This window comes from Odocoileus virginianus, chromosome 23, assembly GCF_023699985.2.
Source record: "Odocoileus virginianus isolate 20LAN1187 ecotype Illinois chromosome 23, Ovbor_1.2, whole genome shotgun sequence".
Classification (NCBI taxonomy): Eukaryota; Metazoa; Chordata; class Mammalia; order Artiodactyla; family Cervidae; genus Odocoileus; species Odocoileus virginianus.
The window spans coordinates 5006107-5033283 of NC_069696.1; the positions used below are offsets into that span (position 1 = coordinate 5006107).

Here is a 27177-nt window from a genome sequence, read left to right on the forward strand (position 1 = left end):
TCCTTGGCTCATGGTACGCTCTCCGTTCCATGCTGTCCTGATGCTGACCGAGCAGGTGTCCTTCCACATGATTCCTGGTGCTACACAGCAGTGGAAAATCCATAAAAACTGACAGTTATCCCTGCTTTACTCATCGCCATGGTCACTACCCTAATCTGGAAGGTTTTCCTAAGAGTTGGGCTGCAGGATCTCTGCTTCCCAAACAGCAGTTCAAGAGGTGGAGAAGGTGTTCCCCCACCCGACCACCGTACCTGGGTGGAGGGACACCCGGGGGCTACTGGAGGGGGAAGAGCGCTGGCCAGGTTTGGGAGCAGGTGAGCATCTCCCTAAGTCAGGAACACGGCCCAGGTGGTTCCTTCTCCCTGTCGCCGCCCCAGGCGGTAAGGGCTGAGCCAGCGGAGGGGGGGCTGCCCCACGGCTTGTCCAGAGCTGAGTTTATGCCTGTGGGTTCAGCTGCTCAAAAACAGCCTTTATTGCTCCCAGCCCGCTAGGCTCTCCCAAACCCACTAAGATGGGAAAGAAAGTCAGACTGGGGCCCTGCGGTCGAAGCCGGGTCTCGGCATGGGGGCTGGGCGCAGCAATGGGGCCTCCCATGGGGACAGGACAGGACGTGCCGTCCCCAGTCAGTCAGCCTCAGGACCACCTCTTGCTGGTAGAGGTTCTGGAACCCAGTCCTGGGCAGCCGAGGGGCCTCCTTGCCACCCCTCCCTCACTGGGGGTGATTCTCTTCCGGCTTGGCCTTCCGCCCCCAGGGTACAAGGCAGAGATTGCACTGTTTGCTTCAAGCAGTGAGGACTCTGCTCAGTGAGGGCTCCTTCAGTCAGTGGCTTTGGCTGCCGAGAGGGTGACCCAAGGCCCTCCCAATGTGCCCGCAAGCTCCCCTCCCTTGCCCCCTCAGGCCACCCTGCTCGGGGGCCCCCAGCTCTGGCCCCCCTTCCTTGGGAAGCTCTGAGCCAGCTGCTCCCCAGAGAGAAACTTCACCCCGCTCTGGCCCAACTGCCAGCTGCCTGATTCATTCCCGTCTCCCCCACATCAAAGGCTCTCGGGCCAGGGCTTGGCCCCAAGTCAGTATGTTCGTGCTGTGTATCTGCAGCAAGCGAGTGTCCTCTGTCTGTCCAGGTCACTGTCATCAGCCATCATGTCCCTGCTCAGGGTTCTCTAAGTGCAAAGAGAGAGGGTTTTATTAATGAAATACTGGTTGTGACCTGGTTGGTTCTGACCCTTCAACTGTTAGCATGAAGTGTCTTTGAAACACACATTCATAACGCCTCACAGAAAACAAAAATCCTAGGACCCTGGATTGCCTGCATGGGTTTCGATGACCTGGGCCTTCTCTGCCAACTCTGGAGACCCTGGCCCTCACCACCAACCCAGGTGGACGTTTAAACTTAAAAACTGAGCAAGCAGCTCCAGGCCTCCTGCCACTGGCCGGGCCTGGGGAGCCTGGAAAGCACCTTGGGAAGTGGACTGGAGGCTGGTGGCCACCTGGGTGGTAAGATCTAAAGGCACTAGGAAGGCTCCCATGTCCCCACCTCCTACCCCCGGGGCCCAGGATCATCTCCTCCATCCAAATGCTCTGGGGCCTGAAATCCCACCACTGGAGAATCTGCTGTGGGCCCGGGAGCTTTTTTGTTCCCAGAAATTCCTGCTGAAAACACACCACAGATGACAGCCCGCAAATGCGAAAAGCAGCAGGCGAGACACAGGTGTGGTTACCAGGCTGCAGGAAGGCAGAAAGGAAATGAAACAGGGGAGGGTGGCTAGGAGTTTGATAAAGGAGGGGGTGAGATCACGGGCCAGAACCTTCCCCTCCCTGGCCGGCCCCCTCTCCCCAAGATCTCTCCACTCAGGTTTGGGAAGCTCAGGTCAGCCCCCACACCCCACCAGCAGACCTCTCCAAACCAACGGCATGTATCTGTATCTTCTCTTAGTATTGACGGTATTTAAGGCCCACGTTTGAAACTCGAAATACTGAATGGAATTTTGGTCTCTTTGCTGATCATCTCTCTCTCATTGTCTTCCTTGGGCAGAGTGTGAAGTCTCAAGAAGGGCTTCTCTGGGGACTTCCCAGGCAGTCCAGTGATTAAGACTCCGAGTTTCTACTGAAGGAGACTTGGGTTCGATCCCTGGTCAGGAAACTAGCTCCCACATGCTGAGCAGTGCAACCAAAATATTTTTAGAAAGAAGACAAAGAGCCTCTAGGAAGGAAGAATTTTTCAAGTCTAATCAACTTTGCAACTGATTGCTATTTTCTGTGAGTCATTTTCATTGATCAATACATTAAAAAAACATCTAGGGTTAATTCAGGTGCTGAACTTAGTTATATCTTAGGATCCAGAGGCTTGTCCCACTAGATAGAGTGAAGATCAGAGAACAGGGGAGGATGTTGTGTTAAACGCGTTAAATTTCACACTGTCCAACGTAACTATTGTCTACTACGATTCTGCATTCCCAACTTGTGTCACCCTGTGACACAAACATTTTTTCTCAAGTCAAACAAAAACTTCACCCAGGAAACTGCCAACCAAGCATTCCAGTTCAGAGGGCGGAATTCGGGAGTTTAGAAATGCTTTTGATGATAATTATAGGTCCTTAGGCAAACCATTACTCACCGTGAGATGTCTGGGTTACCTGCGGATTTCCTCTCTCATCCTCATTAGCACTATTTAAAGGACTGGGGTCCGTCTCAGCTGACGCATTCCCAAGGCCAAGGTGGGCAGGAGTTAGGCTGGGGTACCAGGTGGGTTCACCTCTGCTGCCCTGCCCTCTGTCTCCACCCGAGGGGATAGGGGTGGATTCCTCGGGGTCCCTGGAGACAGGGCACCTCTTCCCTGCTCTCAGGCTTACTGGATATGGACCTTGGGGGCCAAGTCCAGGGGTTTCGCAGATGGTGCTAGTGGTAAGGAACCCACCTGCCAATGTAGGAGATGCAAGAGATGCAGGTTCTATCTCTGGGTTGGGAAGATCCCCTGGAGGAGGACATGGCAACCCACTCCAGTATTCTTGCCTGGAGAATCCCACGGACAGAGGAGCCTGGTGGGCTACAGTCCATGGGGTCTCAAAGAGTCTGACACAACCGAGCAACTGAGCACACATGTACCCACACACGGCCAAGTCTCAGACAGGCCTGAAGACCAGAATCACCTGTGGGAGCTTAAAAGTTACAGACCACAAACACACCTGCTCAAAAGGTCTGCATGCAGCCTGGGAGTCTGTGTTTGTGACAGTCTTTCCTGAGAGGTGCTGATAAACCCACACTCCAAACCACCAGGACCCCAGGAAGCCTCCCAACCCGCAGTTTCAGAGTCAGTGACCAGGAGACACCCTCTGATCACAAGACTCCACAGCTCCTGAGAGGAGGGAGGAAGGTCCCTCAGGCCTGGACCGACAACCCTCCCCCACCCCCAGGAGCTCCTTGCTTCCTCCTCCCCTCCCCATTCCAAGACCAGGAATTTCTCACCCACCTCACTTTTCTTCTGAGTCAAGCGTATGCAGGGTTCGCTTATTGTGAAGAGTGCATCACTTGACCCTAGTCCCACTCCCTAGCCCCACTTCCTGACAGTTAACCTTGCAGGATCATCCCCAAGGCTCAGTCCCCTTCCACCTAGGCCCTCGCCGTTACCAGTTCTGTTAGCTGGAGCTGTGTCTCCAGCCACCCTAACCTCCAGCCTCCCTCCCATTGCCGTTTCTTGCTGTCAACACTTGACCGCTCCCGTTGACCCTCAGAATGAGATGGACATGGAGTCAGATTCTCGTCTCCCCCCCACACTGCCATCCACCTCCCTTCCCCCTTTGACTCCATTGTGGGTTCGTTTTGTGAGGCCACTGCAGCCCCAACAGAGGAGGTGACCTTCATGGGGTTCACTCCGTCCTGAGGGCACCTGACCTGGGGGTGTGCCCCTCTGAGGGCCCCTGCCCCCCTGTGAGGGCAGATCCCCTGACACGGGCACTGCGTCCCCATTCCCTCCTAACACCCATCCATACAGAACACACACAGAAGGACTTCAGTCAAAGCCAAGAAGGGGAAACAGGACCTGTCGAGGATCCTGACAGGTCAAGGTGGATGGAGCACTGCGTGTCCATGGTGACTCCAAACAGCACCGCCCTATGGGCCCAGCCTGCAGCAGTTCATTCCCTCCAGCCAGGAGAGCTTCCCTCCCACGCTCCCCGAGGCCTTTACGGGGACTGCTGACTGTGATGCTGGGATCTCTGGATTTTGCCACGTTTTAGTGACACCTTCCCTGGTGGCTCAGGAGGTAAAGCGTCTGTCTGTAATGTGGGTCAGACCTGGGTCAGGAAGATCCCCTGGAGAAGGAAATGGCAGCCCACTCCAGTACTCTTGCCTGGAAAATTCCATGGATGGAGGAACCTGGTAGGCTATAGTCCATGGGGTTGCAAAGAGCTGGACACGACTGAGCAACTTCACTTCACTTCAATGACACCTTCAGCTGACTCACTCTAGATATTTGTGAAGCAGTAATTCATTCAAGGAACATTCTGGGACTCTGTATGTCTTCTTGTGGGAGAAAATATGGGGATGAAAATCCAGGAGTTTAGAGACTGAGAGCCACATTAGACCATCCACGTAGGAACTCAGGTCCTGTCTGCTTTAGAGAAGTAACACTGTTATCAGTTTTTATTATCGCTTCTCGGCCTTTTGGCTAAGATCAAGTGTAGTTTTTATTGAGTATGTGCCAAATGTGAGGGGTTTCCTAGGTGACTCCGTGGTAAAGAACCTGCCTGCCAATACAGGAGCCACAGGAGACGGGGGTTTGATCCCTGGCTTCGGAAGCTCCCCTGGAGGAGGAAATGGCAACCCATTCCAATATTCTTGCCTGGAGCATCCCATGGACAGAGGAGCCTGGAGGGCTACAGTCCATGGGGTCACAGAGTCAGACACGACTGAGCGACTGAACAGACAGCACACACCATCTGTAAGAGGTGGTTCTCGGTTTCCTCACCTGTTTCACCCCACGTAGTACTCACCCCCTGAGGCAGGCTGTCTCACCTCCACTCCCTGACAGATGAGGAAACAGTGGCTGAGAGACAGCCCTTCCTGCCCAAGATCACGTACACAGGCAGTGAGTCCGGATGTCCGGGGTCGGCGGGGCGGGGGTATTGATGTAGAGCCCCCTGCTCAGCATCCTCGCTAGATCTTTCCCTGGAGGACATTAGTCTCTCTGGGGAGAAGTGGTTACAGGAGACGCTCCAAGGGCAGTGAGCAAGGCTGTCTTCACCAGATGGATCTCAATCAAGAGGAAACGTAACTGCACATATCAGCGTTGAGACTGTCCATCCTCTTGCCTCCTTCGGCCTCCCTCGAGCTGCTGGCCTCCTGCTGTGAACTTTTCGCGACAAGTCCCTGCAGAGGCAGATTCAAGCCCATGACAGCAGAGTTCTCCTCTTTCCAACCCTGATGCCACTAGTGTTGAGTATCCCCCCGACCCACACATCCCAGAATGTCTCAGCTACTGTGAGTCTGAGGCAGGCAGGGGATTGGAGGGGGTAATCTATGGGGATCTATGGATGGTGGCTTGATATTTGGGTCAGAATCTATCAACTTTTCAAGCCCCTGTTTTCAGAAGAGCATCCAGACAACAAGCACAAGGTGAACACTGTCCAGCACAGACCATGGAGTAGCTGTTGGCAAAACAGCTACTAGCTCTGTAGCTGTGTTTCTCCATTTTCTCCCGGCTTTGAAGGCTCGTCAGGCTGGTGCCCCCAAGAAATTCTCTGTGCATCCCAAATAAACCCTTAGGAAGGGGCCAGAGAAGCAGACTGGGGTGGGGTGGGGTGGAAGACTTTCTCACATCAGGACGCTGGCGCCAGAGCAGCCGTGATCCATGAAACTCTTCCTCCCGGTGCTGCGATGGGAAAGGGGACGGCTGCCCTCAGTGTGCACAGCCCAAGGGGCAGAGGTCAGCCTTAAAGGGGCCTCGACAGAGAGTCACAGAGAACTAAGGAAATGGAGGAGGCTGGCTCCTCCTGTCTCCCTCCGATGGGGTTTTGCTAGCCGTTCTGCCTTGAAGGAAGCCTCTGAGGGTGGCTGGCAGCCTGTGGGTGCATGACCAGGAAGGAGGAACAGCGTCTCCAATAAACAAAGCAGGAACCATTACCCTTTTCCATAGGTCCAGAAACTTGCTTTCTCTGTGTTTAAACCACAAGTGCCAAGTCAGGGTATGTTTTATCTGGGGGAGAAGGCAGGAGACCCCACCCAGCCATCACAGACAAAACATGGGCGAGCCTCGTCCGCAGTCCCACAGCGCTGGCCTCTGGGCTGACTCAAGCAGTGGGGCGCTCACCACTTCCCCTGGGAACCTGGCCCAGGACTCGGGGCTCCTCGTTCGAATGCTTTCCCAGCTACTCAGCCACAAACTCCTTTCCTGGGGGGCTGCAGCTTCCCTCACTGGACCACAGGCGTTGACTCATCTTGGACCAAGATGGAAGCGGGAGATGCAGGAACACGGGGGACATTCAGCCGGGGTGGCTGTCATCTGTCACCTGCCCTCCCCCGGGTGGTCAGCTGGGGCCCAAGCAAACTTGCTCATTCTTGTGGTTATTCCTTTAGACGCTTAACCTCCCGAGGCTGGGAGCCGCACTTAGCCATCTCTGTGTGTTTAGGGCTCCATAAACGAGAGTATGAAGTGAATCCCCGGCTTCTGCCAGGCTGCGTGCCACTTCTCTTCTGCATGAGGCCTTCCTTTGCTCGCACAAAGACCCTAACCCCAGAACTCATTTCTTGTGAGGCTGTTTGTAGTCTGACAAGGTGAATTCAAAGCTTTTGTCCTGCGTTAGACCAACTCCCTGCAGGTCTCATCTGTCCCCACAGATAGAGCCTTGAACTAGCTCCCCTTGGGGAAGGCGCACACCCCCCCCTCCGCCCCATGGCAATTACAGGCCATTCATTTCAGGCTGCTGGACCCGGTCTCATAAACCCCATTTACTGTGAGGTGAGAAGAGTCCTGGGGCACCTCCGGCCAGACCAGCACAATTCCAGGGAAGACTTTCCCCCTAATTAGCGTGGTATTTGCTAAAACTGCGCTTACTTTCCTTATTGTAAAACCCAGAGCACAACAGATCCTTACTGCCAGCCCACTGTGGTGGGTTCCTGGGCCCTCAGTCTCTGACCACCCCCTGCAGCCCCTTCCCCCGATGAAAGGGGAAGGCTGTCACTCTGTTGTGATAACTAATTTTAAAAAGCCCAAGCCTTCAATTATTGCTACTGTTTTTATGGCCTTTCTTCCCTCACCTACTGCATTCAAAGATAATTTCTTTATTAGAGCAACCTTCCATTTACTAAGGGAAGGGAAGGAGGTGCAGAATATTAAAAAAAAAAAAAAAAAGCGCTTGTAGGGTGGGCCTCACACCATGCTGGCCCTCTTGGTTGGGGTCTGGACTAGGCTCCAGGGCTGGAGTTGGAGCTTTGCCCTGGTGGGACCTTGGCTGCTCCTTCTGGGGCAGCTCGCCCAGGGGTGCCAGAAGGTACCACGCTCCCCAGATTTGGGGGCTGCAATCAAAGTGTTGGGTCATGGGTCCCAGCAGAGGCTCTAGTGACTGTTCAGGCTCTAACTCCCTTCAGTGACTACCGGAGTAATTCAGCCCTAATGGTGTCCCAGAAGTGATGAGGGTGCACATTTTCCTTTTGGAAACGCGTTTCTTGCGATCCCCGCCACGGGGGCCGTCCTCACCCGAGGGATGGCTTTGCTGGGTGCTGTCCAGGGATCCAGGACCAGAGGGGAATGGCTCGGGTTTGTGAGCCAGAAATGACAGGTCCTCTCTTCTTTGGGGGGACCCAGAGGAGGATAAAGCGTGTGTCAGTGTTTGATGTGAACTGGGGGCTCCCGGCAGGAGCGCTGGCTGCACCGGGGGCTGCTGCCCAGTGAGTCCTTAGGTGCTCCCGGAGGACCCGGCAGAGTTCCGGCGAAGTGGGCGGTAAATGTGCGGGATGTCCGGGGGGGGGGGTGCTCCCCACGCGCGCCGCGGAGTCTGGCTCGAGAAGGAGCGGGCGCGCTGCGCGCGGAGGCAGGTGCGAGGCCCGGTCCCGCCCGGGAGGAGCCCCGGGGGCGGGTTGTCGCGGCGGGGCGGGGGCGGGGAGGAGGCGCGGGGCGGAGCGCGGGGCCCGGGACCCGCCGGCCGGCGCCGGCCCTGCACTCGGAGCCGCGGCCGCCACCGCCGCAGCCAACTCGGGCCCAAGTTCCCAACCCAGGCGGGAGAGGAGCGCGCAGCCCCCGGCCCGAGCCCTGCGCAGCGCCCGGCCTCCTCCGCTCGACCGCCGGCCGCGCCCCGCCTCCGCCCGCCGGCTCGGACCCAGGCGCCCTCCGGGTAGAGAGCTCGGGCTCCGCGGGAGCGAGTGGTGGACCCCTGGGGCCGGGCGGACGCTCGGCGAGACCGAACCGCAGCGCGGAGAGTCGGCGCCCCCCGGCCACCCGGGCCCCGTGGGCTCTGGAAGGGCCGGGCCACCGGACAGCGAGCGGAAGCCCGCGGGCCTGACAAGCCGCGGACGCGCAGGTAAGCCCCCGCCCCGCCGCCCAACTTCCCCGCGCCCCTCGCCCGCGGGCCAGTCTGGGTGCCAGGGTCGGGAGCAGAGAGGCGCGGTCCAGGAGGGCCCCCACCCCACCGCATCCCCAGGGACCCAGAGCTCGGACCGGGGCGGGTCTGCGGGGCCGGGGGGCCCGGCGGGGCAGGGGGCCCGTAGGGGAAGGGGTCCCCGCCGCCGAACAAAGCTGGGGCCGCTGGCTCTCGCCGCGCCCGGGCCGCCCCCAGACTGCAGGTAGCCAGGGTCCCCGCCTCCGGGAGGCGGGTGTCGCTGCTTTCGTGCCCCAGGGGCTGCGGGGAGCCGCCCCCGGGCGCACAGGCTCAGACCCGGGCAGTCCCCGCGCCGCGAGCCCCCGAGCTTCCCGCGCTCTTTTCCCGGCTCGCTCGGGCCCAGCTGGGCTCCGCGATGGGCTCTGTGCCCCGCGCCCGCCAGACTGTGGCGAGGCTCCATCTGGATTCTTTTAACCCCCTCGAGCAGTGTTAGTTTGGTGCCTGGATTCCTAACGAAGCCCGAGCAGGTCTCAGGCTGGTCCTCCTGAGTTTTCTGTTTTCTTTCATTGCGCCTCTGCTCGCCCAGCCTCTTCCCCGCCGGCCGCGAGAGGTGCGGGATGGCCTTTCTCCACCCTCTCCTGGAGCCTCGGGGGATACTTGGCCGCGCACTAGAGACAGAGCGCCCTTTCCTGGATGTTTTCGTTGCCTTTGCTTGGGGCAGGATTGCTTCTTCGACAGAGAGAGGCGCTGAGGTGTGACCTGGCTGTGCTGGGGGACTTGCTCTCCGCTTGCCCCCCGGGCCCTTTTGCCACCTGGCTGCTTGACCACCGCCTTCAGTTACCACCACCCTGGCAGAGCTTCAGCCTGGTACCTGGAGAAGAATCCTGTTACCAGTTTAGTGGCCGAAGAAGTGCCCATTGACAGCAATGTGATGCGTGCCATCAGCATGGGTGCGGTAATCTCCAGTGGGCAGAGTCACGCTCCTGGCCAGATTACCAGCACCCAGCCAGGGGCAGCGGTGGAAGCCCAGGGTGGCCCCTCCTGAGGCTAGCCCTAAGGCAACACAGGGGCTGGAGACAGAGGGCACACCCTGGGAGAGCCGGGGACCCTCTCCTGGAGGCCGCCCCTCCGGTGTGGATTAACGTGTGCTGTTCACTTATCAAGCGCAAGGCTCTGCTCTCAGGCATGGATGAGTGATATCCAGCCTGCGCTTGCGCCCACAGGCCTGCTAGGCGCACACGGTCCTGGCAGACCTGCTGACCCATGAGATGTGGAAGGCTGAGTGGTGGTTTCCTCCATTTCAAAATAGTGTCTGTTCTGTCTTCACATAGAAGATTTGTGGCTATAAATAGCAGGAGGAAGGAGATACCTCTACTGGGAAGGACAGGCGGTGCTCAGAGACCTCTGCATGCTGAGGTCGCTGTGATGCCCCAGGGCGTTTGTGGGGAGGTCCTGTCCCAAACCCGAGGACAGAGGTTTCTGCACCATCAGAGGTGGAGCAGGCATAGGAGAGGACGTTTGTGGAGCCAAGGACCTACAGAGGTGGCATGTGGATAAGTACCTGAGGGCAGTCCCCTTCCTTTCCTAGAGAAAATTGCCCCTTGGGCGTGGGACTTGCTAGGGTCTGTAGGCCCTGCAGTTCCAGGCCCCAACTTCTCGGGTATTCGAGTATAGATGTGTGAACAGACGTCTGCTCAGTCTGAGAAGAGCCCATTTTGGGTCCTTTCTATGGAGCCGTTGCCTCCAAGGGGCCTGATTGACTTGAAAACAACCCTTTTCTTAAAAAAAAAAAAAAAAAAATTTTTTTTTTTTTTCTATGCCCAAAGTCTAAGCCAAATTGCTGGGAGCCATATGCTATGAAAAGAAAAAATTTGGGCTTGCTCTTCACCTGGGTATTTCACCCTGCTGTTACTCTAGTGGCAGCTCAAAGAGTTTCTTGTTTGCTCTTCCTCAAGGAGGACCAGAGCCCAAGCTAGCCTGTTCTAATTTTCGCTCCTGGTGTCTCTGCGGCTTCTGGATGGCCATGCTGGCCTGTCTAGCAGGATAGGAGGCTTTACGTGACGTGCTGGTCCTCACCGTCTCTAAAATAGACACCAGTAAGCCCACAGAGTTGTCTTGTTTGCTGTTCTCTGCTCGGAGCTCTGTTACAAATAGCCTGCCATCAGTCCCCTTCGTCCTCCGCACAGGTCCCCCTGCTCCTTCCCCACACCTGAACACAGTCTGCAGAGTTTTCAGTAGTTGGTTGGTTGCTGCTGTTCTGGGGGCTCCTTCAAGTCTCTTGAGCCTCACAACAGCAGGAGATCTAGAAGTCCCCAGTGGGGAGAGGACAGGGCGCAGGGAAGTCCTGCGAGTCTCACCTCGGGGCATCCCTAGCCAGTTCCTATTGTTGTTCAGTTGCTCAGTCATCTCACACTCTTTGTGATCCCATGGACTACAGCACACCACACTCCCCTGTCCTTCACTATCTCCCGGAGTTTGCTCAAATTCATGTCCGTTGAGTCGGTGATGTGTCTGTTAAGCATCTTCAAACTGCATCCAGCAGTTCAGAGAAACCCGGGAGAGGGCTTGGGGATGGACACTTGGTGAAGGTGAAATCCCTACGGTTTTTCACCTGAGCTACCTTTTACAGTACAAATCACCCTCTCCCCATCACTGAGGAGGACAGACTGCCTGCTCCAGGCAGCGAGCTGGTGGAACCCAGAAAGCGGACCCAACATTTGGTCCAGTCTGGCCAGCCTTGGCAGTGGTGGCCCACTCCTCCCAACCCCTCTGCTGGGACTGTTTACCTGGCTAAATTTAAGCATCCACCCTCTCATTCCAGTCTGACCCACTGGCTCTAGGTCTCACCCTCCTGGCCACTGGGCAGCATTTCCAGGCTTGCTGGCCCTTGTGGTTGCAGCTGGGTCTTTCCCAGCTGTGCAGCCGAAGTTCTCTTCCAGACTTTCTAAAGTCGGCCTCTCTCCTTCCTGTGTCTCCCCTCAGGGCTTTCTTCTCACCTCTTTGTGGAAGCTGATCAGTACTGGGGAAGGCTCGCCTCTGACCGCCCCCCCAAATATCAGGCACAGGAACCCTCGACTCCAGCCTTGGCTGAGATCCTCATGCTGACTGTAACTCTCGCCAACCCAGCCCAGGGCCCTAAAGACACGGGGGTGTTTCTTAACCCTCCACACCCCAGGAAAACCCAGCCCGCCTGTGTGTCCTGTTCTTGCATGAAGTTTCTGGGAGAGGTTTGTTGGGGTGCGTTGTAGCATCTCCTCTGGGGACTCAGTTGTCTCTCCTGTCACATGGGGTTTTGGATTGCCCTGGAGGCCTCTTTCAGTTCTAATAGACGGTTGTTTCCAACAGCTTTGGCTGGTTCCATTTTGGAAATCCCTCTGCTGTGGCCCAGGCCTGGGGGTGGGTGGCCACCAATGAAAGGAGGGCCGTCCCCACCAAGGACGGCGGGCATCTCACACGGTTCGTGTTTCACCCCCCATGGCTTCAGACAGGGCTTGTGGTCCAGCCAGGGACTAGGTTGTGCTCCTGGCTCTGGCCTCAAGGGCCCCTGTGTTTAGTCAGCATCCCAAGATGAAGTGCGGAGGCCCTGTCTCCAGCTGCTGGAGACCTGGGGGCCAGGGCCCAGGGTCTCTTCTCTTCTGTGGCTTCCTTGAACCACAGAAATGCTAACCCTCGAAGGTCACTCCCATTTGACTAATACGGTTGGGGATTTCCTGAGGTCTGGGCTTCTATCTAGTCAAAGCTATGGTTTCTTGAGTACTCATGTATGGATGTGAGAGTTGGACCATAAAGAAAGCCTAACACTGAAGAATTGATGCTTTTGAACTGTGGTGTTAGAGAAGACTCTTGAGAGTCCTTTGGACTACAAGGAGATCAAACTGGTCCATCCTAAAGGAAATCAGTCCTAAATATTCATTGGAAGCACTGATGTTGAAACTGAAGCTCTAATACTTTGGCCATCTGATACAAAGACCTGACTCATTTGAAAAGACCCTGATGCTGGGAAAGATTGAGGGCAGGAAGAGAAGGGGACAACAAAGGATGAGATGGCTGGATGGCATCACCAACTTGATGGACATGAGTTTGAGTAAGCTCCGGGAGTTGGTGATGGACAGGGAAGCCTGGAGTGCTGCAGTCCATGGAGTTGCAAAGAGTTGGACACAACTGAGCAACTGAACTAAACTGGGCTTCAGTTTGAGAAGTTCTTGGTTTTACAGACTGTAGGCCCCGAGTCACATCTGAGTGATCTGGAACATCCAATGAGTAAGTTTGCTCTCAGGATTACTAGGGGAGCAAAAGACACAAGAACATAACTTCCCTCTGAGCATTACTAGGGGAGCAAAAAGCATGAGAACAGGACTTCTCTGGTGGTGCAGTGGTTAAGAATCTGCCTGCCAGTGCAGGGGACATGGGTTCAATCCCTGGTCCAGGAAGATCCCACTTGCCATGGGGCAAGTAAGCCCGGGAGCCCCAACTACTAAAGCCCGCACCCCAGAGCCCATGCTCCTCAGGAAGAGAAGCCCTTGCACTGCAACTAGAGAGTAGCCCCCACGCGCCGAGACTAGAGAAAGCCCGTGCAGCAACAGAGACCCAGCACAGCCGAAAATAAAATAGAAAGTGCACCATTTAAATAAAAAGAAATGAGAGACTCCCCTGATGGTCAGATGGTTAAGAATCTGCCTTGCAATGCAGGGGACACGGGTTTGATCCCTGGTCAGACGAAGATCCCGCGTGCCGCAGGGCAACCAAGCCTGTGTGCTGCAACTAGAGAGCCACGCCACAGTGAAAGATCCCAAGATCCCATGTGCCACAACTAAGACTCGACACAGCTAAAACACACACACACACACACACACACACACACACACACACAGATTATGCAGTATATAATACAAATATAATAAAAATCACTTTATATTGAAAAGAAACGAGAACAAAGCTTTTCTGATACGAACTTGGGGTGACCCTGTTCCCTCCTGAGTCTCACTCTGCTCTCCTTTTGGGGGGAGGCTTTGGGGGAGGAGCTGCAGAGCACCCCGGGCTCTGTTCCCGCTGCCGCCACCCCCCCCCCCGCCCCCGCCATTTCTCCTCCCAGGAGATACCTGGAGATGTCAGGTTTCCCGTCACTGAGGGAGGCTGATGGAAGTCAAGCCCCATTCGTGGAATCATCTCTGAGATGCTCGTTGGGAAGTTTCTCCTGGGAAACTTTGAGCAATCATTACTAAATACTTCATATAGATCTTGTTTGGGGTATAAGACCTGCATTCAAAGTGATAAAACCTTTGAAGAGCTTTTGCGTTTAAGTGTAGGGCTAGAAATGTCCTAGCCCACTGAGGGGCAGGAGCTGGTGGATGGGGTGGGGGTTCTAAATGGTTCTGTGGGCTCTGCCCTGAGTCCACAGGCTGTGGGCAGCTCAGAGAGTGGAGGCTGGAGCCAGCCACCTGCCCGGCTTCTCTGTGCCTTGATGTCCTCACTTGTAGGTGGAAACAGTAACTTCCTGTTCCTCTCGTGTGGTAGCTGGTGGAGTAGCTGGTGGTGAGGATCAGGGCTTCCAAGGATCAGAGATTGTAAAGCTCTAGGCTCTGCGGGACTGGAGGTATTATGGCGGGGTGCGTATTGTTGACTGTGATGTTGTCGGGGAGGCACCTAGAACCCTCAGTCCAGCCCCACCACCTCTTGCTCCCATGAGCAGAACAGCCACTGCTTAGGTCAGCCTCAGTCAGTCCTGGAAGGGAGTGACTGTCACGGGTGTCGACTATGTCCTGTCAGGCACGACATCCAAGGGACAGAGGTTCCAGCAGCAGGGGTGGGTGTTTGGGGTCGGCTGTCATGTAGGGAAGGAAAAGTAGAACCCCCTCGGGATGCTGATCAGAGCTGTAGGGTTGGGGGTTGAGCAGGGCCCTGGCAGGGGAGGAGGGGTCTCACGGACCCCCATCTCAAACACGTGTGTCCTTTCAACTCAGCAGATGCCCGGACAGCCCCTGTGTTTGGAAACCACTCAGTATCTTGACATGTTGTCTCTTTCTTAAAAGGGTTACCCCTGTGAAATCACATCTGAAGTAAGCTTTAAATGCACAGAGGGAGTTACCACGTGGGTGTCTCCCTTCTTCCCAGGCCAGGGCCATCCACCCTGTGAGACGGGGTGCAGCACCTATGAAGGGCTTCGCTATCAGGTGTGTCCCGGAACCAGCAGAACCAACCTGCAGGGGGGACATGGGGGAGGAGGGGGTGGTCGCCAGCAGTGGGGGAGGCTCGCATGCACACTGGAGAGGCTTTCCCACCTCAAAGCATTTAAATTCACCCACTCAGCCCCACCAAACCCCTCTGCTGGCTGGATGCTGGCCGAGACCTTCCTGGTGGCATCAGGGGACCTCGGGCTGACAAGCGGGGCTCCACTGGCTTTCTGGGTGACTGGCCCTTCTCCAGGATGGAGGTGATGCCTCACCTGGTCGGGGAGGGAGGTGGCAGATGGGTTGAGTCTGTAAATGTCACAGCATGGAGTTCACAATCCCCAGCCGTGCTCCTGACCTAGCCTCCAGCTGCTCGAGAGTCCCACCTCTGAGTGTCAGGTTCAGAGCTTTCCTGCAGTTTCTCTGTGCCTTTCCCAATGTGAACACCCTTCTTACCTCCACCGCTGTGGTCGCAGGCTCCCCCGTGGCCTGGTCCTGCCATCCTGTCCACGTGGGCACAGGTGATGCTGTTCTCCCTGTGCTGGACCCCTGCCCTCAGGTGTCAGCGGCAGCTTTGCCCCCTGCCCACCCCAAAACTCTCTATTCCTGGCTCTCTGCTCTAGAGCACCCATCACTGCCTCTAACTCTGGTTTGCTAGTTCCTGTTCAACGTCTGCCGCCCCACGTCTGTCATGCTCTCCATGGAGTCCTCGGAGCTGAAACCCTGCTGAGGATCAGGGCTGGGCTTAAAAGCCTTCCCGGAATAGCTGTTGACTGTTGATCTTATGGCAATGAGCTTTGTAATTGTGTAGTATGTTCTTCGCTAGAAAGAGACCTATTTTGCCTTAAAAAAAATAAAATGCCATCCTTAATGATTTTCTGTGGATTGAGTTGGATTGCATTATTCATGTAATAAATATTGGTCCAGGCATGTCCCAAGTGCTGAAGACATAAGATACAGTTCCTAGATTTTGTTCTAGTAATTCTTTCTTTGTACAAATAGTAAGTGTGCAGAATTCTAAAACCTCTTGAGTCTTCTATCCTCCCATCTTTGCTTAGGGGCTTCACTGGTGGCTCCATGGTAAAGAAGCCGCCTGCCAGTGCAGGAGAGGCGGGTTTGATCCCTGGGTCAGAAAGATCCCCTGGAGAAGGGAATGGCAACCCACTCCAATATTCTTGCCTGGAGAATGTTATGGACGGAGGAGCCTGGGGGGCTACAGTCCACGGGGTCGCAAAGAGTTGGACACAATTGAGCAACTAAACAACAACATCTCCTGTGGTGAAGACCCCATCTGTGACAGTGCACACACACACGTCACTGGTGGTTTGGGGGTGCAGTGGATGATGGACACACCCACGGCCCCTGCAGTGGATGTGCAGAGTCTTAACCACTGGACCACCACCAAGGGACGTCTCCTTGTTCAGTCTTTACTGCACAGACGTGTGCAAGCATGTATGCATTTTCAAACACATGTGTGTACTTCTTATTACCAGCTCGTCTTCCTTCTAGATGGCAATGCTTGGAGGGCAGGTGCCGGGCCTGTCCTCACCTTTGGTGCCTGTCGGGCCTGGCCATAGCAGGTGCCTGGGAGTGTGGACGAAAGTCCTGGGGGCACAGTTGCGTGCGGGTCCTGGCGTGTAGCTGTGTCTCTGCAGAGAAGGCCTGGTGGTTCCTCCGCCTCTCAGGCTCACGAGCCTCCTGGTGAGAGGAACATCGGTACCACTTTTCTTTCCTTATGGTCCCCAAACCATGTTTCCAGACCTCGACACTGTTTATTTTGGACCTGGTAATTCTCTGCTGTAGCAGCTGTCCTGTCTACTGTGGGTTGTTGAGCAGCGTCCCTGAGCTCTGCCTGCTAGATGCCAGCAGCATTGCCTCCCAGTGACCAGAGACGAAAGTGTCCCCAGACACAGCCATTTATCCCCAGGGGGCAAAACTGACCCTGTCTGAGAACCGGTGTTCTAAAGTGTTTCTGTGACTTTCAGAGAATCTTTTCTTGTGTCCAGTTCCCCCGAATCCTTTGGAACGATTGTCCATTTTGCATCCTGTCTTGGTGCTCCTGCCGGGCGGGATGTGAATTATAGCCCCAGCTCTCCCACCGGCTATTCGTCCCTGGTCCACTCCCCAGGGACATCACTCACCAGCTCCTGGATGGTCGCCCTGCTGCCCCACATCCCTCCCCTGCTGAGCATTCTTTTCTTTATTAGTATTTATTTATATTTGGCTGTGCTGGGTCTTCCTCGCTGCTCTCGAGCTTTCTCAAGTTATGGCGAGGGGAGCTACTCTCTATCTGTGGGGCACAGGCCGGGCTTCTCATTGCGGTGGCTTCTCTTGTTGCAGAGAACGGGCTGTAGGTGTGTGGGCTTCAGTAGTTGTGGGGTGTGGGCTCGGTCGTTTTGGAGCATAGGGTCAATAGTTGTGGTGCAAGGGCCCAGCTATCCCGCAGCGTGGGGGATCTTCCTGGACCAGGAATCCTACCAGTGTCCTGTGCATTAACAAGTGGATTCTTAACCACTGGACCACCAGGGAAGTCCCCCTGCTCAGCATTCTTGAGTGACTCCTCCTGTCCCTACTCAGCTCACAGAGTATCTTTACTCTGGGTTCAATACCTTCAATCCTGCCCCTAATGACCTTCCCAGAGTCCTCTCTGCTCCCCTGTGCTTCAGCCAAGCCAGAGTCCTGCCCCACCCCACCCTCTTCCTGTGGACACCTCAGATGCCAGCCCCCTGCCCGCCTCTGTCGGAAAGGACCCCTCTGGCTGGGAGCTGGCTGGGAAGGGCTGCTTCTGTTCAAAGCTCACCCGTGGGGTCCTTTTCACACTTGGTCTTACATTGTGATCACTTGTGTTCGCATCTCATCCTTGCTCCCAGCCACATGGCTGGTTACACCACGTTCTCATCACATCTTAGATGAGGCCCTGTGTTCTGCCAGGACTGTGCCAGGAGCACCTCAGGGAGGTGCCCGGCTGAGAGCGGGTCCCCTGAGAGTGGGGTGTCAGCAGAGGGGCCACTGTGTGCCGAGCAGTTGTTTAGACAGTGTCAGCCTGGATGTCAGCCTTCCAGGCTTCAGGGCAGCACAGCTGTGACCTTGAGGCGTGTAAAGCCTTCACCCCCTGCCCCAGCTTCCTGTCCCCTGAGCAGTGGGGAGCACACAGCCTCTGGGGGCAAGTGGATGGACCTGAGTTAGAACCCTGACTTGGCCGTTCACACCTGAGGACCTCACCCCAACTCCTGAGCTTTTCTGAGCTCCCCGTTCTTTGTCCTGTAGACAGGGATAATAAAGGCCATCTCCTAGGGTTATTTATCCTGAAAATCCACTGTGATTGTTTGTGTGAATTAGGGCCATCCAGGGTCAGCCCCCTTCTTTAACTCTTCACTGAACAAAGTGAAGGTGTCAGGGGCTTGTTACCCAGATGCTTCAGGACCCGTTCAGGGTTTGAGCCACAAGAACTGCGTGTCTGTAACTTGGTTTGCTTTGACAGTGAGGAGACAAAGGAGATATGAAAATACACCTCCGTGACAGCTGCCTTCACAAGGAGCTCTTCCCAAGAGCTCCGGGCTCCAGGCTCTGCGAATTTCCCTTGAGGGACCTTATCTGAGTGGGTTCTCTGAGAAGTCCCCGAAATCAGCATTGTTACTACTCAACAGTATTGATAAATTAATAAGCCGATGGGTTCACAGTGTGCCCTTCATGCCTACCTCACACAGCTGTGGAACTAAGTGAAACCGTGTGCATGAAAGTGGCTTCCACCCACCATGAGGCTCTGTTCATCAGAACGGGAAGGTGACCCAGAGACAGCCCCAGGCTGACTCCCGCCTGGCAATGGGCTTCTCGTTTCTCTGTGTCTAAGAAAGTCTTTGAAAACTTTGTGGGAGCTTGTCTGGTGAGGCTAAACCCTATCCCAAAGTTTCAGTAAGAAGTTACACCCTATAACTAGAAAGCCAGGCTTTTTTTTTTTTTTTCCATTTTATATTTTCCTGTTTCACTGTCTTGGCATTGGAAAGTATTTCTGGAAAAAAAAAATCATCAACATTAACACGAATGTGTTTATCATGAGTGAGTAAATCTAATCTCTAAATGCAGCATTTAAATCAACTTCTGCAGCCCAATAGGAGCCCGACTGTGGCCTCAAAACTCAGCGGCAGTGGGACTTCCCAGGCGGTCCACTGGTTAGGACCCCATGCTTCCAATGCAGGGAGCACAGGTTCCGTCCCTGATTAGGGAACTAGATCCTACATGCCACAACTGAAGGTCCGGTGTGCCACATGTAAGACCTGGCACAGCCAAGTAAATAAAAATAAATATTAACATCCTTAGAGTACTACCCTGGGGGTCCAGTGGTTTAGAATCCACCTGCCAATGCCGGGGACATGGGTTTGATCCCTGAGTCCACACGCCCTAGAACCTGCGCTCTGCAACAAGAGAAGCCACCACAATGAGAAGCCTGCACACAGCCGCTGGACAGCAGCCCCCACTCCAACCAAGACTCAGCGCAGTCAAAAAGAATAATAAGTAAATCATTTTTTTAACCAACCTCAATTTAAGAGAGTCCATAGAGGCCATTATGAGGATTAAACTAAATGCATGGAAAGCACCTAGCAGGCATTGCCTATAGATGTTCACACTAATTATGCTCCTCGTGTGTGCTCAGTTGTTCAGTCGTGTCTAACTCTGTGACCCCATGGACTGCAGCCCGCCAGACTCCTCTGTCCATGGGATTCTCCAGGCAAGAATGCTGGAGTGGGTTGCCATGCCCTCCTTCAGGAGATCTTCCCAACCCAAGGATCGAACCTGAGTCTCTCATGTCTCTTGCTTGGTATGCAGGTTCTTTACCACTAGTGCCACTTGGGAAGCCCAGTTATGCTTCCAGTGAAAATGTGTCAGTCGCTCAGTCATGTCTGACTCTGTAACCCCGTGGACTTGTAGCCTGCCAGGCTCCTCTATCCATGGGTTTCTCCAGGCGAGAATACTGGAGTGGGTTGCCATTTCCTTCTCCAGGGATTGAACCCAGGTCTCCTACATTTAGGCAGATTCTTTACAGTCTGAGCCACCGGGGAAGGACAGCCACATGAATCACTCCTGTGCAGTTGCCGGGGACTAGCTCTGCTGACATCATCAGAAGCCAGGTTGTGTCTGGAGGGAAGGGGTCATGTTGGTGTTATTTTCACACTTTGGTGTGGCATCAGTAAAACTACACAAACATGTCAGCTCCACAGTAATCTGACTGCAGCGACTTCGCATTTTCAGGTGTCGCTTGCTCTACAGTGACCAAGCCAGTAGAATCCTGGTCTCAACCTTGCCAGACAGATTGGGGGTGTTTTCTTTCCAGTGAGATTGTGGAGGTGCACGGCTGACTATGCCAGGCGCTCAGGAAGAGCCTTAAGTGGTCTCTCGGTTTTATTGGTGAAACCTGCAAGGCTGCTTTTGAGGAAACGTCCTGAGCTGTTTGTATCTGGTGGCTGGGGAAAGTCTTGGCGGTGTCAAAACTCATAAGCTTCTTTCATTCAGGCTTCTTTGTTTCTTTACTTGCTGCCCTGTATTGCCATAACTGTATGATGGAGGGGAGGGCTTAATTTTTATTTTATTTTTTAATTGATTTATTCTCTGTCTGCACTGAATGGCATGCAGGATCCTACTTCCCTGACCAGGGATCAAACCAGTGGCCCCTGCAGTGCAAGTGCAGAGTGTTAACCACTGAACCACCAGGGAAGTCCCTTACTTTTTCTTTCAATTTAATTGAAGTATCATTTGCATGCAATAAAATTCATACCTTATTAAGAGTACAGATTAACAAATTTGGACAAAGTCATGCAACTACATCACCAAACAAGAGATTTCTGTTTTCCTGGAAAATCCCCTGGTCTCCTAGTCTCTCCATGCTAACACCCACTGACAGTCAGGCAAACACTGATCTGATTGATGTCATTCTAGTTTTGCCTGTTCTGGAATTTCACATAGGGGCTTCCCAGGTGGCTTAGTGGTAAAGAATCCACCTGCCAAGCAGGAGATGCAGGAGACTCGGGTTCGATCCCAGGATTGGGAAGATCCCCTGGAGTAGGAAATGGCAACCCACTCCAGTATTCTTGCTTAGAGAATCCAGTGGACAGGGGAGCCTGGCAGGCTACAGTCTATGGGGTAGCAAAGAGTCAGACACAACTGAGTGAGCACAAAATTTCACAAAAACAGAATTGTACCAGAATTATTTGGGTTTTCGTATCAGCTCTTTGGTGTTCAGCTTCTTTTGCTTGGTGTAGTATCTGTGAGATTTTTCCTTGTTGCTGAGGTTATTAATAGCTCATTTCTTTTGATTGCTGTGTTATACCTGTACCATTGAATTCACCTTGGACAGACATTTAGGTTATTCTCAGTTCAGTTCAGTCGCTCAGTCGTGTCCAGCTCTCTGCGACCTTATGGACTGCAGCACGCCAGGCTTCCCTGTCCATCACCAACTCCTGGAGCTTACTCAAACTCATGTGCATCGAGTCAGTGATGCCATCCAACCATCGCATCCTCTGTTGTCCCCTTCTCTTCCTGCCCTCTGTCTTTCCCAGCATCAGAGTCTTTTCTAATGAATCAGTTCTTTGCATCAGGTGGCCAAAGTATTGGAGCTTCAGCTTCAACATCAGTCCTTCCAATGAATATTCAGCACTGATTTTCTTTAGGATGGGCTGGTTGGATCTCCTTGCAGTCCAAGGGACTTTTAAGACTCTTCTCCAATACCACAGTGCCAAAGCATCAGTTTTTTGGTGCTCAGCTTTCTTAATAGTCCAACTCTCACATCCATACATGACTACTGGAAAAGTCACCTTTATCAGCAAAGTAATGTCTCTGCTTTTTAATATGCTGTCTAGGTTGGTGATAGCTTTTCTTCCAAGGAGCAAGCATCTTTTATTTTTTTATTTTTATTTATTTATTTTTGCATCTTTTAAGTTCATGGCTGCAGTCACCATCTGCAGTGATATTGGAGTTCAAGAAAATAAAGTCTGTCACTGTTTCCATTGTTCTAGACGTTGGTTAATGTGACAGTCCCTGTCTTTTAATTGTCCTGCTTAGTCTATTTACATTTAATTTAATATAGCCTTTCAACTTTTTGTTTTGAAATCATTTTAGACTTATAGAAATGTTGCAAAAATAATTGTTTCCCGAGTGTTAACCTTTTCACATAACCATAGCACAGATTCCAACTGCAGGAAATTAACATTGCTACAGTATTATTAAGTGCTTCGCAGATCTGCTTCCAGTTTCACCAGCTTTTCCCTAATGTCTTTTTCTGGCCCCGGGTCCAGTCCAGCCCTGAGTCTCACATGAAATTCAGCTGTCACGTCCCCTCAGTGCCCTCCAGTCGGTAACACTGTCCCTTTCGTCCTCCTTGACCTTGACAGTTGGGTGTGTGCACCTGCACCCCCCCAACCCCCCCAGGGTGGATTACTCCTCTTTTTCTCTTGAGCAGGTGGTGGTTGTGCATGTCGAACGGGAATACTCAGAGGGGATGCTGTGTCGTCCTCGCGGGGGTGCGTGATGTCAGCTTTCCTACCACTGGGGATGTTAACTTTGGATCAGTTAATGCAGTTTTTGTTATGGTTTGGTTGAAGTCTGCCATGTTGATATTTGCTTTCTGTGCATTCCCTCCCTGCTTGTGTGTGTGTGTGTTGGGGGGTGCTGTCTCAAGTGTGTTGTGTCTTGTTCTGGTAGACAGTTAAATTACTGGCTAATCACTGGTGCCAGTGTTACTGGTGTGGCACTTAGCGTGGGTCTGTCCACAGCACAGACTTTAACTTGGCAGGACTCAAACGCCATCTTTCCTGTAGGTCTTGTTAGGACTTGGTTTTCTTTTTTTTTTTTTCCATTTTAAAAAATATTTATTTATTTAATTCTGGCTCTGCTGGTCTTGGTTGCTGCATGCAGGCTCTTCCCTAGTTGCGACGAGCCGGGGGCTGCTCTTCATTGTGGTGCAAGGGTTTCTCGTTGCATTGGCTTCTCCTGTTGCGGAGCACAGGCTCGAGGGTATACCAGCTTCAGTAGTTGCGGCTCACGGGTTCACTAGTTGTGGCCCCCCGGCTCTAGAGCACAGGCTTCAGTAGTAGGGTGCACAGGCTTAGGTGCTGCAGCAGTATGTGGGATCTTCCCGGACCAGGGATTCAACCCGTGTCCTCTGCATTGGCAGGCAGATTCTTAACCACCTAACCACCGATTTATACTTACTTACTAATGCCCTAGCGGTGTTAATTTCCTGCTGTCAGAATCTGTGCTCTGGGAAGTTCAGTTTCAGATTTTATTAGACTGTGTTTAGAAGAGGTCTTACTCAAGGGGCAGGGGGACACCCAGGGCCTGGGAGCAGGAATGATTCTGGGGCTTCTGCACAGTGTCCAGGCCACCTAACGGTGGCCCCCTGGGGATGTTTTCATTCAGTCCTGTTCCCTGATCTTTTCTCCACACGTGCCTTCCAGTGAATGGGTCCTATGGTCTTTGGAGGTCTCTGACCCCTGCTTCTCCACGTGTGGTCATTTCCGAGATGCAGGAGCCTGTGGGCACCTCTCGTGTCACGTTTTCGGTGTGTGTCCCGGGGACAGTTTCCGCCAGCTCCGTGGTAACCAGACATCCTGTGCTCAGGCTCAGGGTATGGGAGGCAGGTGAGAAGAAATGCTTCATGACACAGATTCAGGGACCCACCAGGGTCTCCCCTTGGTAACTCTTGGCCACCCCTATCCAGGCTCCGCAACCAAGCGTGCTCCCTTCCCCTAATTTCTTTTGGCACCTTTTTCTCACCATGCTGTTCAACGCGGTGGAGTTAGCTACTCAAAATGCCAAAGATGCTGTAACCCAAGGGGTTCTTTGGAACAGATGACTTAATTTGAGAACTCTTTATTCTACTTTGTGGCAAAATGCTATCCTAGGTGCTGCTGAAGCAGACATGACTAAGACAATCCCTGCCTCGAAGGAGAAACAAAGAAAGCAAAGACATCTGTTACAGTGCAGAGGCATTCATTAGCACAGATACCTCGGGAGCGGCATTGAACTTCTACTTCCTCGTTTCTGAAGGAGGTTGAGAGCTCACCTTGAGGGGTCATTGTGAGGTTGTTTAAGAATGAAGTACAACTAGTTTCCTGTGAATTTATTTGTTTGTCTTCTCTAACGGCTCCTAGGACGTTGGAATATAAACTTTAGTGTGCTGTTTGGACTTAGCTACTCTCTCAGTGGAATGATCTGGTATTTCTTGGAGCCTGGGGACTCTGTGAGAAAATTGTTGTTGTTGTTCAGTGGTAGCTAATTGTGTCCTACTCTTTGCGACCCAGTGGACTGCAGCACACCAGGCTTCTCTGTCCTTCACCATCTCCCAGAGCTTGCTCAAACTCGTGTCCGTTGAGTCGGTGATGCCATCCAACCATCTCACCCTCTGCTGTCCCCTTCTGCTCCTGCCTTGATCTTTCCCAGCATCAGTCTTTTCCAGTGAGTCGGCTCTTCACAGCAGGTGGCCAAAGTATTGGAGCTTCAGTTTCATCATCAGTCCTTCCAGTGAATACTCCTGTGACATGGGGCCTTTTAGACAGTCCCGAGAAACGATAGATTTATACCTCTCTTGCTTCGTGGTGTCTTCTGTCTGTTCCGAGGGAGCTGTCCCTTCCTCTCGCCCTGAGTGCCTTATTTGGCCTGTGATGAGCATCTCAGCAGGAAATGGCCCAACTTCACCAGGGTGCCTTCCTGTCTTAGGTCCCATGAGCCCTTTGGTTATCACTTTGCAATGAAGTATGGAACACTGGTCAGTCCTCCAATGACATTGTGTTTATTAGTGTGAACTGTGCTAATATATTCTGTTGTGCTATTCTCGCACCCCTCTGGGGACCACGATCTCTGATTTGGCATGTCATCTTTTTGGAAACACTTTAAACAGCAGTGAGCCTCAGCGCCGCGGCACCAACAGTGGACCCTGCTCAGCTGAAGTGACAACAGTGTGAACAATGGTGACCAGATTGTCTCATTCAGAAGCAGTGACAGTTCTGTCACTGAAGTGTGCTTGGCTGACAGCATTGAAATTTGCATTTGATTTCAGAGTTGTTAGACTGTGATAGAATGTCCTGGAATATTGACTTTGACGGATGGTGGCTTCCTAGAACTGTGTGCTTTATGCAGAAGGACTGAGAAGGCTGGCCACCACTCTCTGTCCACAGAAGGGGTGCAAGGAGGAGGAGGGTGAAGGGAGGAGGGGGGTGCAGGGAGGAGGAGGGGGTGCAGGCAGGAGGACGGAGGCCCTGCTGGCTGGGAGGCTCCTTGCTCATATGGCCCCCAGCTGCTGGGTGGCTCTCTGGCGAGTCCCTCACCCAGATGTTTGCTCAGCACCCAGGCCAGGCTCTGGCTGACTCTCAAACATCCCAATAACGGAAACCATCTCAGAGGAGGCTGTGTTTTCAGCCAGTGGCTCTGGCTGAGGTCGGCAATGGCTCTGACAGTCCAGATAGTTACTGGACAGGCAGGAGGCGCAGACGGCCAAGGAGGATCGAAGGCTGCTTCTGACTTCCCTCCAGACAGACTGTGAGATGCTGGAAGTCACCTCACCCTTCCTTCTGGACTGCACTTGCCACTTGTAACTGGGGAGGATGGTAGGTTCCACACAGGGGGTTGAGCTTCAGAAAGTTGAACAGAGGACAAACTCAGCTCAAAGTGCTGTGGCCAAGTGGGAGTCGTGGTTCTCTCTGGGTGATGGCTTTTGTTTGTTTTCGTTGAAGTACAGTTGATTTACAAAGTTGTGTTAGTTTCTAGGTGATAGAGTTTTAAAAAGTATTTACTTATTTATTTGGCTGTGCCAGGTTTTGGACACGGCATGTGGGATCCAGTTCCCTCACCAGGGATGGAACCCAGGCCCCCTGCAGTGGGAGTGCAGAGTCTTAGCCACTGGACCACCGGGGAAGTTCCACGTGATAGAATTTGAAGTGCTGTTTCTTCCCATTTCTAATTCTTACTTTCTCACATTTCTGGCAGTGAGCATGTGATAAAGTAAAACCCCAAAGTTACTTTTAATGATGCAAATGCTAATTAATTGTGGTAAAAACTTTAAAATATGTGGTATGTACTAGAATAACAGATTTCTTACTTGAATTTGGTCAATCACACCTTCTCGGTGTATTGATTTTTGTTTGTTTGCTTTTGTTTCTTGTGCTTTTCTTGGTGTGTTGAAAGGAAGCTTGGAATGCCAGTTGTTAGACCAATGTTAACACTTACTGTTAGTGGTGACACATGATCTAAATGAAAGGGCAGCGTCCCTGGTCACTGCGACCCTATGAACTGTAGCCCACCAGGCTCCTCTGTCCATGGGATTTCCCAGGCAAGAATACTGGAGTGGGTTGCCATTTCCTCCTCCAGGGGATCTTCCTGACCCAGGAATAGAACCCATGTATCTTGCATCTTCTGCATTGGATTCTTTACTGCTAGCGCCACCTGGGAGACTCTCAAACTGGGTAGGAGAAAGCAGAATGCTTTCCTTTCAGCATGGAATCTGGAAGCATAAGAACTTAGCAACTTGGGGCGCTGAAAAGCTTGTGTTCTTACAGAGTCTCTTGGGGCAGGGTTGGGGGGGTGTAGAAAAACTCCTTCAATGTATTCAGTTACCTGATAGGTTCACAGACATTATTGCAGCAACATGCACATGATGTAAGATTTACCTTTGTAACCACTTTCAGTGAACAGTTCTGTGACTGGAAGTACACTCACATTGTCATGCACTGTCACCACCATCATCTCCAGAACTTTCTCATCTTCCCAAGCTGAGACTTGGTCTCCATTCAACACTAGCTCCCCCTCCCCTCCCCCAGCCCAAGGTAACCACCGTCTGCTTTCTGGCTCTGTGAACTTGCCTGTTCTTGGGACCTCAGATAAGTGGGATCATGCAGTGCTTGTCCTTTTGTGCCTGGCTTGTTTCTCTCAGCACAAGGTCCTCAAGGCTCATCCTTGTGTCATTGTGTGCTTGTACAATATTTTGTTTATCCAGTCATCCATCAATGGAAGAGTATTGTTTTTTAAAGTTTCTCTAGTTAAGGTCTTCAACATTTTTAAAAAATTACCCGACCGTGTGCCTGTCTGAAGTGCCTTGATGATCTGATTCATCTCTGTGTTTCTAGGGCAGTGCCAGCCGGTCAGCAACGTGCCAAATGAGTGAGTAGACAAATAAACCCGCTGGTGCTTTGATCCAAATATTTGCCCAGGAGTCAGAACCCAGCCCTTCACCTGAACCCCATTTTCTGGGCTACAGATCAGTACTTCTCTGAGTGTTCTCACCTGTGACAGGAGGGAGGTAATGTTTGCTACTAGATTCTTTGCTTGATCCTGTGCTCTCTGAGCTTGTCAGGTTAGGGTTGTTGTTGAAACAGTCAGGATTAATAATGCACCTTTTCTCCCCCTAGAATGTTTTCATGAATTTAAGAAATTAAAAAGCTGCTCCATTTAAAACCATTCAAGAGGTTCCATGGATTTATGTTTTTTTTTTTTTTAAAAG

General features: G+C 52.9%; 1 protein-coding gene across 1 annotated transcript in view; it reads left to right on the forward strand.

Moving 5' to 3' along the window:
* Positions 1-8117: 8117 nt before the first annotated feature.
* Positions 8118-27177, forward strand: part of WNT5B (Wnt family member 5B) — a 79400-nt gene continuing 60340 nt past the window's right edge. Inside the window, exon 1 of the mRNA XM_070453254.1 lies at positions 8118-8508. The gene's annotated coding sequence lies outside the window, so the exon portion shown is untranslated. The remainder of the gene's footprint in view (positions 8509-27177) is intronic.